Here is a 12099-nt window from a genome sequence, read left to right as displayed (position 1 = left end):
TTTTTGCCAAAGACACCTGGCTTAACTTCTACATTACTCTGGATTGTGGCGCAAGCTCTCAGCTGCCAAATTGAGCTCACAGCAGGATCTGATCAATGTGCCACCAGCTGCACCCCCCCCCCCCACCCTAACCCTAACCCCCCCACCCAACTGATGTAGCAGAGGCACAGCCAACTGCTCCACCACCTTTCTTTGTCTTCGTGGTCATGACATCAGCAATAAAGAATGCAGAGGTGAATTACACTGAAGTGAGTGAGTGAGTGAGTGAGTGAGTGAGTGAGTGAGACATATTGAATGCATCCGTATTTCTGAAAGCTAGTGGATCTGGAACAGATATTCCACATCTCTCATAATGGTGGTCCATCAGGTAACACAGGACAGGTAAAAACGGATTAACATTGTTTTGGAGTAAAGAAATAAAAGTTTAACGAGAATCTATTTGAGGAAGAGAATACAAATTATATACTAAACTATATAATATACTGGCTTGATTTAGAAACATAGTCACCATGTAAGAGCTTCATCTGAACTCTTTTAACTTTTATTCATTTTAGCAGCATTGGAGAAGAAAGGAATAATATTAATATACATCATTAACAGAGACCCATCATTTTGTGCAAGTACAATGCTTGAGTACAAACAGCCATAGGCAGATTTGCAATTATTCATAAATTATTGAATATTAACAATTTCCCTTTTATAAAGACAGGAGTGACGCTGCAGATGTCTTACTGTGGTGGATCAGTTTGGTCTGCTCCAAATGTCTTCTGCTGAATGTCCTCCTGTGGTTGAGGTGTGTGCCCACGCGGTGAGTCTGCTCACGCAGCATCGCTTCACTTTATAACCTCTGTGTCCAGGCAGCCGCGGCCCATTGGTCAGCTGGGTTTGCTGGACTGTCATAAAAGGTCTGCAGTGGTTCAACCCAAAGCCCTCCACATGAATCTGTGTTCTATCTATGGAACCAACCATCCATCCATCCATCCATCCATCCATCCATCCATCCATCCCTCCCTCCCTCCCTCCCTCCCTCCCTCCATCCACCCATCCATCATCCATCCATCCCTCCATCCACCCTCCCTCCCACCCACCCATCCATCCATCCATCCATCCATCCATCCATCCATCCATCCATCATCCAACCAACCAACCATCCATCTATCCATCGTCCAACCAACCAACCATCCATCTATCCATCATCCTTCCATCCATCCCGCCATCCATCCAGCCATCAGTCATCCACCCACCCACCCACCCATCCATCCACCCATCCATCCATCCATCCATCCATCCATCCATCCATCCATCCATCCACCCTTCCTCCCTCCCTACCTCCCATCCATCCATCCATCCATCCACCCACCCACCCACCCATCCATCCATCAATCCTGTTGAGCTCTACGATGGTGAGACATTAATCTGTGCTCATCAGGTGAAGTTAGCACTGTCTCCTAGTTATGTCACATTACTCATTAGTTATTTGAAACAAACATTGTAGTTTGTTGGTGATTTATTACACGTGCAATCATTTGGATATCATTTGAGGGTGTCTGTAAATACTGAAGCATTAATTCAGATGTACTTCACACAGTATTTAATATTGACTGTCATCAAGCAGAAATGACATTTATACCACTCTTAGTGATCATTCATCCCCTTTTATCCTTCTTTCTCGGTATTGGCAGTGCACGCACAAGCACACAACTATTTTTTATCAGTGCCACAACAACTAATGGACTGACTGAGAGAAGATGAAAGGACTTGCCAACATATTTATGATGCTCATCTAGAGTAACATGAAGAGCAATTCTCTGTTTAAATCTTTTAAAGCTCACTGTCAGGATCTGTCCATCTGTTTGGGCTATTTTTGGTGACTTTGTGTTTCTGCAGTTGTTAGTTTTGCTCATTAGTAGTTTCTATGTTTGGTTTGTGTTTACTTTGCGACCTGCCCATCCTACCCCGACTGTCCCTCCACGTTGACTTTATCCTCCTGTTGGTATTAAACATCACTTTCTATTTATTGAACTCCCTATGTGGTGCCTCTGACTGACCCTCTAACATCTATATGTGTGAATATTGAACTTTACTGGCCTCAGATTTCCAAAAATGGGCATTAAATCTGCTTTAAATTTCTCACAACCCCTGGTGTATTAATAGTAGCGAGGAATGGTAATCCACTATTCCTCTCTTCTAATCGAGGAACTTTAGTGGGACCATCGTGGTTAGACCTGAAATCAAATATAAACTTTTTTTCCTCGTCATACAGCTGCTCGTCAATCTGTCAAGATCTGCAGATCAAGTTAAATGCAGACGTTTTGAAGCATAAAGGCAACCCAGACCTAGAACATGCCATTATAATACTTCATAAATCCGCAATATATGACCATATCCACACCTGTTACAACACACACACACACACACACACACACACACACACACGCACGCGCACACGCACACGCACACACACACGCACACACACACACACACACACACATTGAGGCCAATACAGTAAACCTATTTTAGTTAAACAACAGGCGCCAAGGAAACCATGGGTTAGTCCCCTAAATCCCTCCGCTGTCACTGAAAACACAAACACACACCCACAGTATGTTTGTCACTTACTCACTGACTCCCTCCCTTAACCTCAAGCATCAAAAGTAAAGGTTAAACATAAGCTGCCTAAACCTCTTCGGATTTACCTTTAACATTGTTTCAAGCTGCTTTTGGACTACCCACAATATGTTAGGTTAAAAGCAAGTGCAGCAATAAATATTTAGGAATAAGATCGTCAGATAGTCAGGAAGCGACAACAGTAGGATAAAGCTGAGCCACGCTGAGCAAAAACATAAAGGGTTAGGGTGAGGTGGGTTAACTGTGGTAGGTCCCTCTTCCACAATGATGTGGCCCTCGACTGGGCTCGGGAAGAGGTTCAATGATCCATGTTCCATATAGAAAAGTAGCTTCTTCACACACCAGTATAAATATATTGTGATGACGTCTTTAATATTTCCACACTGACACACAAAACAAAGCAGCTGCTGCAACCAGAGAGTAGCAAGAGCTTCTACTAAGGCTCCACTGCAAAGCTTCAAAATCCAACACACACGCACACACACACACACAAACACACACTCACACACACACAGATGCACACATGTATACACACACACACACACAGACGCACACATGTACACACACACCTGTTGCATTGAAACAAAGGAGCCAGAACATATCCATAGGTCAGACATAAAGTTCTAAAGTCACATAGACTGACAGACGGATGAGCTGAGAACAATAAATGTTATTTATAGACCTCAACATAGGGAGGGATGGTGGTGGGGGAGGGGTTATACATACATTGGAAAGATCCTATAAGAGAGAGACCTCCAGAATCCAATCCAGCTGAGAGGTTTATTTAGGATAAACTTCTGGTCATGAGTGAAAGTTTCCTACTCTTGTGTGAGGAGACCTGTTCCCAGTGCATATCGGACTCCAGCAGCGTTGCCCTTTGCCACCAGTTCTATTCATTATTTTCAAGGCTTAGCCAGGGCTCAGAGGGCTCTGGGTCATCGTCCTGGCACCTTCGAGCCAGGACCATCAGCTTCTAGTGGGATGGTTTGCAGCCAAGTGTGAGGCAGCCGGGATGAGAATTAAGGGGTCAGTTAAGTCACTGAACAGTCGAACCCAGGTTGCGGGACAGGTCCTGCCTGAGCGTGCGGATGTACCAGCTGTACTGGGAGGGGCTAGGGAGTTGGGAAGGTAGGCTTAGGGCTTACCTGGTCAGCAGCTCATACCACTAGGACCCCTGAAGCAGTTATTTAAAAACTACAGGCCAATGGAGCAATTAACAGTATGAAAAAACTAATAAAGAAATTAGTGGGCCATCGATAGCCTCACGAGGGGCATCGGATGTTGCAAAAAATAGACCACACACACACACACGCACACGCACATGCACACACACATACACACACACATTACTAATAATATTATACTTGTTCAATCCCTCAGTAATACCAGGAGAGTTCCTTCATGAGAAATCATCCTGCAACACTATCAAACAAGGTGGGGAATGTGTGTTGTGCAATGTCAAATGTATATAAATGTACTTAGGTATGTGTCCAAACTAATTCCCATCTGAATCAACCATTACCACAAAGGTGTTGTTTGAATTGCTATTGATGTAGATTTTTCAACCTCTAAACTACAGATGATGGCAGGCTACTGCAAATTTGCTGTTGGAGAAGCAACTGAACTTTTCCAACACTTGTGTCACTTACCGTATATAACTTTTGGTGTGAGGTCTTTTTCGCCTCTGTTCTAAATGCACCCTGAATTCAGTTTGGTGTTTTCTTTATTAACCTTTATTAACCACGATTCGGGGTCAGAATTCCGTGCACGGGCCATCACTATGTCCAGCTGAGTTGGCATTATCTCAGGTTCAAGCCACCAGGGACCTGTGTGTCCAGCCTGAGGATCCAGTGTCACTGCGCTAGGATTTTCTGAGTTTTGGACCATGTGGTATCATGTTGGATAGGTGACGGCCACCCGTGTCTCAAAAATGATTGGCCAGAGGAGTGTGGGTCTACTGTTGTCATAAAATGTTGTATCGGTGCTGGGCGAACCGCAGGAGAAGAGTGCTTTTAGTTTCTCATGTATTGTATGCACCACAAGTGATCACGTACACACAATTACTCATATGGGGGCTCCCCTGAGTTTCTCCCTTAAAAACATTTTTATCCATCTGTCTCCGTATCCACACTGTGTCACCACGGCTTCTGGGAATTGCGGCCAAGAGAGGCTTGACTTTCGCCCTGACCAACAGGTCCTGCAAGTTTTTTTTCTGTGATTCTACAGTCAGAGAAGGTGGAGTGGTTGCTCAGGATTTTCGAAAAATTGTTTCTCAGCCGTTTTATTAATAAGGTCACAGGAAAGGAGTATGTGGTCACCAGGGATATCATGGAGGAAACATTGATTCTCCTGGTCACGAGGAACTCCCAGAGGGTCTTTCTTCTGAAAGAGCGCAAGTACCCTCTAGTGGAGAGAGCTCAGAACAGCGTAATGGTGGCCTCCAAGAATTCTCCCTGGTGAGTGCAGATTCTGTGAAATCTCAATAATTGTGAATTCAACAGACCCCTAAAATGGGTTTCAGTCAACCAATTGATCTTTAATATATGCACTTTCCAGAATCCCTGGGCCTGACCCCCAACAAGCAAGAGTGGCAATGAAAAATTCCTCTTTAACAGGAAGAAACCTTGAGCAGGACCAGGTTCATGTAGGGGGACCCTCCTGCTGATGGGGGGAAGCTGGGTAGAGACAGAGGGGGGGGGGGCAGGTAGAGGAGAGAACAGGCAGAGAATAGGCAGAGATCATGGAAATGTTTGTTTGGGGTGGAAACTACTTTTATGCCGTAATGTATGTGAATCTGTTTCTTTAAAGTCTACCTCAATGTCCAGATTGTGACTGACATCAAAGTTCCTCCCCTTAAAAGTAGTTGTGTCCAGGAAGTCAACTGCTGTGATGCTGATGGTGGATTTCAGCTTGATGGAAGGACTTTGCCATTTGAGTATTGTGAGGAATTCCCCAAATTCCTCCTGTATGTGATGCCAACCCCCCCAGATGTCGTCTGGCCCTGGGCTGAGAATTCCCAATCAGGTATTTGTATTGTTTCTCGATTATAAATGTTTTCTCCAATAATTTGTTCCACCAATTTTGCTGTTTCCAGATATATACTGTAGGTTGATCTAATTTTTTCTAATAATTTATATCTTCTAATTGTCTCATTCCTTCCCACAGGTATTGTTCTTTGTCCATGATAACTACTGCACTCCCCTTGTCTGCTACATTTTCTCTCAGTTCCTGCAGGGCAGGGGTCTCTTCATTACTGCGGTTAGACATCAATCTGCATGGCTGAAGTACTGTATGTCAGCTTCAATTAGTGCCAGGACCTCTGATGGCAGCGTGTCTGGAGCCTGTCACTGCCTGCTCTTCTGCTCGCGTGCTGAGGTGGAAAATTCCATTCCCTCTGCCACGCCCCTCCTCCACACCCATCTGATCAGCCTTCATCATTTTCACCTGTTGCGCCTTCTTAGGCCTATTAAAGCCACTGCTGGCGATTCATGTCTTGTAGGGGTGGGCAAGTGAAGCCTCATGAAGCACTGAGGCTTTCCTAACAATTGTGTCAAAAGATTCAAAGCTTTGAGACTTCAGTGATGGTAACATTTGGTGGACAACTGAAGCCATAGCAACCTCTAAAGAGCACGACTGAAGCACTGGCACTGTTTCAATCCCCTGACACAAATAAAAGTTCATTGTGTGGTCATCCAGGTATTTTGTTCATTCATACCAAATAATGATTATATTGTCTTTACAATAAAATATACAGATGCTCTTCCCCTTACTCTAAAACACATTCAAGATTAACCTAAAGAATAAATGCAAATTATATTAAGGGTTCAGTGTTGGTTAAGGGTTTGTTGAACACATTGAGATTTATTTAAAAACTGACTAAAAGTCCCCAACAGGATTAGGATTAGGATTCAAACACCATGATCATTTGCAAAGTAGGAACGATCCTACTTTGCAAATGATCATGGTGTTTGAATTCAGAAACATTGGGCCAGATTCACGAAGCGTTCTTACGAACAAATTTGTTCTTAAGTCCCACTTACGAACAGTTGACGAAGATTGTGGCATTCACCAATTTCTTCTTATCCTGGATTTATTCGTAGGTAAGAACAAATCCTACGAACACTCAGGAGTACTCTTGCGCACATTTCAGTGCCGACATGTTGGCATGGTTGTGTTTTCTTATCTTGTGCAGTTCAATAAAATTCAATATTACAATGATAATTCTGTCATATTTATTTATTTATTTGTTTATTTCCTATTTTTGGTGATTTACGGAGAAATTTAAAATTACGTAAATGTGCCAATGACTTAACATTAATCAACCAAGCGTGTTAGCCATCCTTTCTTGATTGTTCAACACGGCGTCAGAAATCAGGCGTGGACAGGCAAGCTTTGGGCATTTCGCTTTGGGCATTTGGCTGCTTTTTGCTCTGTCTACAGGGTCCTGCTGCAGTTCCTTTTATGGGCATTAGTGGGCGGTGACTTATGCTAATCGTATGTTAATTAGACTCACCTGGCACGCGCTTTCAACTTACGAACAGATGGCATTCCTCAATCTAAGAACACAGCTGCGAACAATTCTGGGGCTTACAAACGCGTTGATGAATCCGACGTAGGGTTTTCTTAAAAAACTTCTTAAGGACAACTTAAGAAAGAATCTAAGAAGATTCGTAAGAACATATTGGTGAATCGGGCCCATTGTATTTGTTTGTGTGATGTCTTTTAAGGAAAACCTTTCAGGATAATGGTTTGTCATTAGTCATATGTTTGATTTGGAATGATTAATAACAGAAGCAGAAAAGCTATTTGTCCTCACAAACTCTAGAACATCGGGCCAGATTCACGAAGCGTTCTTACGAACAAATTTGTTCTTAAGTCCCACTTACGAACAGTTGACGAAGATTGTGGCATTCACCAATTTCTTCTTATCCTGGATTTATTCGTAGGTAAGAACAAATCCTACGAACACTCAGGAGTACTCTTGCGCACATTTCAGTGCCGACATGTTGGTATGGTTGGGTTTTCTTCTCTTGTGCAGTTCAATAAAATTCAATATTACAATGATAATTCTGTCATATTTATTTATTTATGTTTATTTCCTATTTTTGGTGATTTACGGAGAATTTTAAAATTACGTAAATGTGCCAATGACTTAACATTAATCAACCAAATTGGAAACCATGCCAAAACTGTCTTTTTATTTGATTTTATCTTGATTTATTTTATTAGGGGATCGAGGATATGCCCTGGCTCCCTGGCTCCCTGGTTGTTGACACCACTGACCAACCCTCAGACTCCACAGGAGTTTTATTCAATCAGATGCATGCGCGCAGTCGCTCCACCATTGAACGCACCATCGGCATGTTAAAGGGGCGCTGGATGTGTTTGGACACAGAGCCACAACCCCGTGAGGATGTGCGTCCTGACGCAATGATGGGGCCAGACTGCAGGCACGCGGTTCACGTTCGAGCGCGATTAATTGCCCGTTTGTGAATAAAATGCATTATTGTCACAATCCGAGCACAGCTTTTACACGTTTATTTTTTTTTTACATTCTTCTTTTTTTTACATTCTCGTTGATTTCTTTAAGCGTGTTGGCTATAGTCATCAGGGTTGAGGCAATTTTATCAAGCGTGTTAGCCATCCTTTCTTGATTGTTCAACACGGCGTCAGAAATCAGGCGTGGACAGGCAAGCTTTGGGCATTTCGCTTTGGGCATTTGGCTGCTTTTTGCTCTGTCTACAGGGTCCTGCTGCAGTTCCTTTTATGGGCATTAGTGGGCGGTGACTTATGCTAATCGTATGTTAATTAGACTCACCTGGCACGCGCTTTCAACTTACGAACAGATGGCATTCCTCAATCTAAGAACACAGCTGCGAACAATTCTGGGGCTTACAAACGCGTTGATGAATCCGACGTAGGGTTTTCTTAAAAAACTTCTTAAGGACAACTTAAGAAAGAATCTAAGAAGATTCGTAAGAACATATTGGTGAATCGGGCCCATTGTATTTGTTTGTGTGATGTCTTTTAAGGAAAACCTTTCAGGATAATGGTTTGTCATTAGTCATATGTTTGATTTGGAATGATTAATAACAGAAGCAGAAAAGCTATTTGTCCTCACAAACTCTAGAACATCGGGCCAGATTCACGAAGCGTTCTTACGAACAAATTTGTTCTTAAGTCCCACTTACGAACAGTTGACGAAGATTGTGGCATTCACCAATTTCTTCTTATCCTGGATTTATTCGTAGGTAAGAACAAATCCTACGAACACTCAGGAGTACTCTTGCGCACATTTCAGTGCCGACATGTTGGTATGGTTGGGTTTTCTTCTCTTGTGCAGTTCAATAAAATTCAATATTACAATGATAATTCTGTCATATTTATTTATTTATGTTTATTTCCTATTTTTGGTGATTTACGGAGAATTTTAAAATTACGTAAATGTGCCAATGACTTAACATTAATCAACCAAATTGGAAACCATGCCAAAACTGTCTTTTTATTTGATTTTATCTTGATTTATTTTATTAGGGGATCGAGGATATGCCCTGGCTCCCTGGTTGTTGACACCACTGACCAACCCTCAGACTCCACAGGAGTTTTATTCAATCAGATGCATGCGCGCAGTCGCTCCACCATTGAACGCACCATCGGCATGTTAAAGGGGCGCTGGATGTGTTTGGACACAGAGCCACAACCCCGTGAGGCTGTGCGTCCTGACGCAATGATGGGGCCAGACTGCAGGCACGCGGTTCACGTTCGAGCGCGATTAATTGCCCGTTTGTGAATAAAATGCATTATTGTCACAATCCGAGCACAGCTTTTACACGTTTATTTTTTTTTTACATTCTTATTTTTTTACATTCTCGTTGATTTCTTTAAGCGTGTTGGCTATAGTCATCAGGGTTGAGGCAATTTTATCAAGCGTGTTAGCCATCCTTTCTTGATTGTGCAACACGGCGTCAGAAATCAGGCGTGGAGAGGCAAGCTTTGGGCATTTCGCTTTGGGCATTTGGCTGCTTTTTGCTCTGTCTACAGGGTCCTGCTGCAGTTCCTTTTATGGGCATTAGTGGGCGGTGACTTATGCTAATCGTATGTTAATTAGACTCACCTGGCACGCGCTTTCAACTTACGAACAGATGGCATTCATCAATCTAAGAACACAGCTGCGAACAATTCTGGGGCTTACGAACACGTTGATGAATCCGACGTAGGGTTTTCTTAAAAAACTTCTTAAGGACAACTTAAGAAAGAATCTAAGAAGATTCGTAAGAACATATTGGTGAATCGGGCCCATCGTTTATTGGTGATACTCGCCATGAAACTTGCCAAAATACTCTAACTCTCACTCTCCAAATCTCTATCTCCTCACAACCCAACAATTTTGAAGCATAATATTGCATCTTATATAGCTGATATGCCATCAAACCACTCAAATCTGTCTCAGAATGCGTTGAAACGCCATTAGCGTTCGAAGCTTCGAACGTCATTGGTCACGTGACACTGGTGTTTTGATACAAGCTTAGACACAGTGTTACGAATCCCTCCGCTTCGGGAAGAGTGACACAAGCTCTGAAGCCTCGGTATCATTTGCCCATCACTACTGTTTTGTTAGAAATAGTTCAGATGTTAGGGATAGTATAATCATTAGCAAGTGTAATAAAGACAAGTAGAAAGTTGACCCTTCCTTCACATGACTGTTTAGATAATTGTAATCAGGGGAGACAGTCAGGCGGAAAGTGTTGAACACCCATTGGAAAACTAGACAGCATAGTTTAGTTGTGTTAAGTTTGTCTGCAGGAAGAATCAAATCAAATCAATCTTTATTTATGTAGCGTATTTTACAATCAAAATTGTTTCAAGGCGCTTTCCAGAATTCCAGGGCCTAACCCCAGACAAGCAACAGTGGCAACGAAAAAACCCCCTTTAACAGGAAGAAACCTTGAGCAGGACCAGTCTCATGTAGGGGGACCCTCCTGCTGATGGCCGGCTGGGTAGAGAGAGAGGAGAGGGGGGAGGACAGGTAGAGGAGAGAATGGAGAGGAGAGAAACACATACAAATATACACTATTTATGCAAGCTGTCGGCTGAGTGGGTCCGTGGGGCCGGACGTCATCATGCAGCTCCGAAGGCGGTGACACCTGTAAATGAATACAGAAGGGGGGGGGTGAAGCAGAAAAACTACACAAGAATCAGCATAACTAGTCTGCTTGATGAGGAGGGGACCATGACCCAGTGGGGTGACAGGGGCCTGTCAGGTGATCATGTTTCTGGACCCCGGCAGCCTTGGCCTATAACAGCTGTGAGGGTGATGTTTGGTCACCCGCGCTGTTCGTTTACTAGACTCAGATCAACCACACAGACAACAGGAGGCCTTGCAAGGGAGAGCTGACGAGCAGTTCAAGCTTCCTCTCTCAACTCCGTCCGTCTGCTGCTCGCTCTCCTCTTTTATTTGGTTCACACAAGATTTGTATCAAAACAACTTCATGATTCCTTCTCCTCCTATCTCTACAACTTCCTCGTGTCCTTGAACATGATACCTTCCAGTGCTGGGTACATAACAGCTACAATACTTGAGTCAAACACTCATACATTCTTTTTGATTAAACATTCTAAATCTACTTACTATACTTACTATAGCATTGAAACGATAATAGTAATAACAACAATAATTCTTCTTACACAGCATAGCTAAGATGTTAACCTAATGATTAGACGACCCCCTAAGTATGATAATTTGTCTGTTGTTGCGTTTGCAAAGTCGCCATAGTCGAAAATAAAAGTCACTGAATGATACGTCCAGCGAGAGTCGGGGTCACCAGTGTTGCGTTTGCAAAGTAAAGGCAATACAACTTAAATTACTATTGACACACAATCGTGTGTGCCTTTTATTATTGCGATAACATGTGGAGGAGAAAACAAGTAAGTGCGGGAAAAAAACCACACCCCAGCCATTAAACTCCCACGGTCCGTTAAAGGGACCGTGCCATATTACCTGACTTAGTTGTCGGCAAATAGTGCGAGCGAGTGAGGAACTCATAAATGGCAAAATGCTCAATCGGACTATGGCAATGGAACAGATATGAACAATTATGGTGAATTATGATATTTGAGTACATGAACAGCTGTAGAGAATTATGAGATACAAGTGACCGCTACACATGCCCCCCCAGAATTCACCATCACAAAGCAAGAACAGTCAACAATTCGGGGCTCGAACGGGTCGGCCAGATCGTGTGCGTCGAAGCGGTATTGGTGGTGCTAGAGGAGCAGGGGAAACAGGACGCGCAGGGCGGTCAGTGGCACTGACAGAGTTTTCAGGGATCTGTGTTCCTCTCAGAGGACCGGGCCGAGCGGGGGGGCGTCCTCGCCGCGGGGGCACGACAGTGGCAACTGGCTGACCAAGGTCCAAGTGAGCTGCCTTGAGGCGGTCTATCGTAACACGTTCAGGTCGGCCTCCTACGTCTA

This window comes from Takifugu rubripes, chromosome 3, assembly GCF_901000725.2.
Source record: "Takifugu rubripes chromosome 3, fTakRub1.2, whole genome shotgun sequence".
Classification (NCBI taxonomy): domain Eukaryota; kingdom Metazoa; phylum Chordata; class Actinopteri; order Tetraodontiformes; family Tetraodontidae; genus Takifugu; species Takifugu rubripes.
This window is presented reverse-complemented; position numbering follows the sequence as displayed.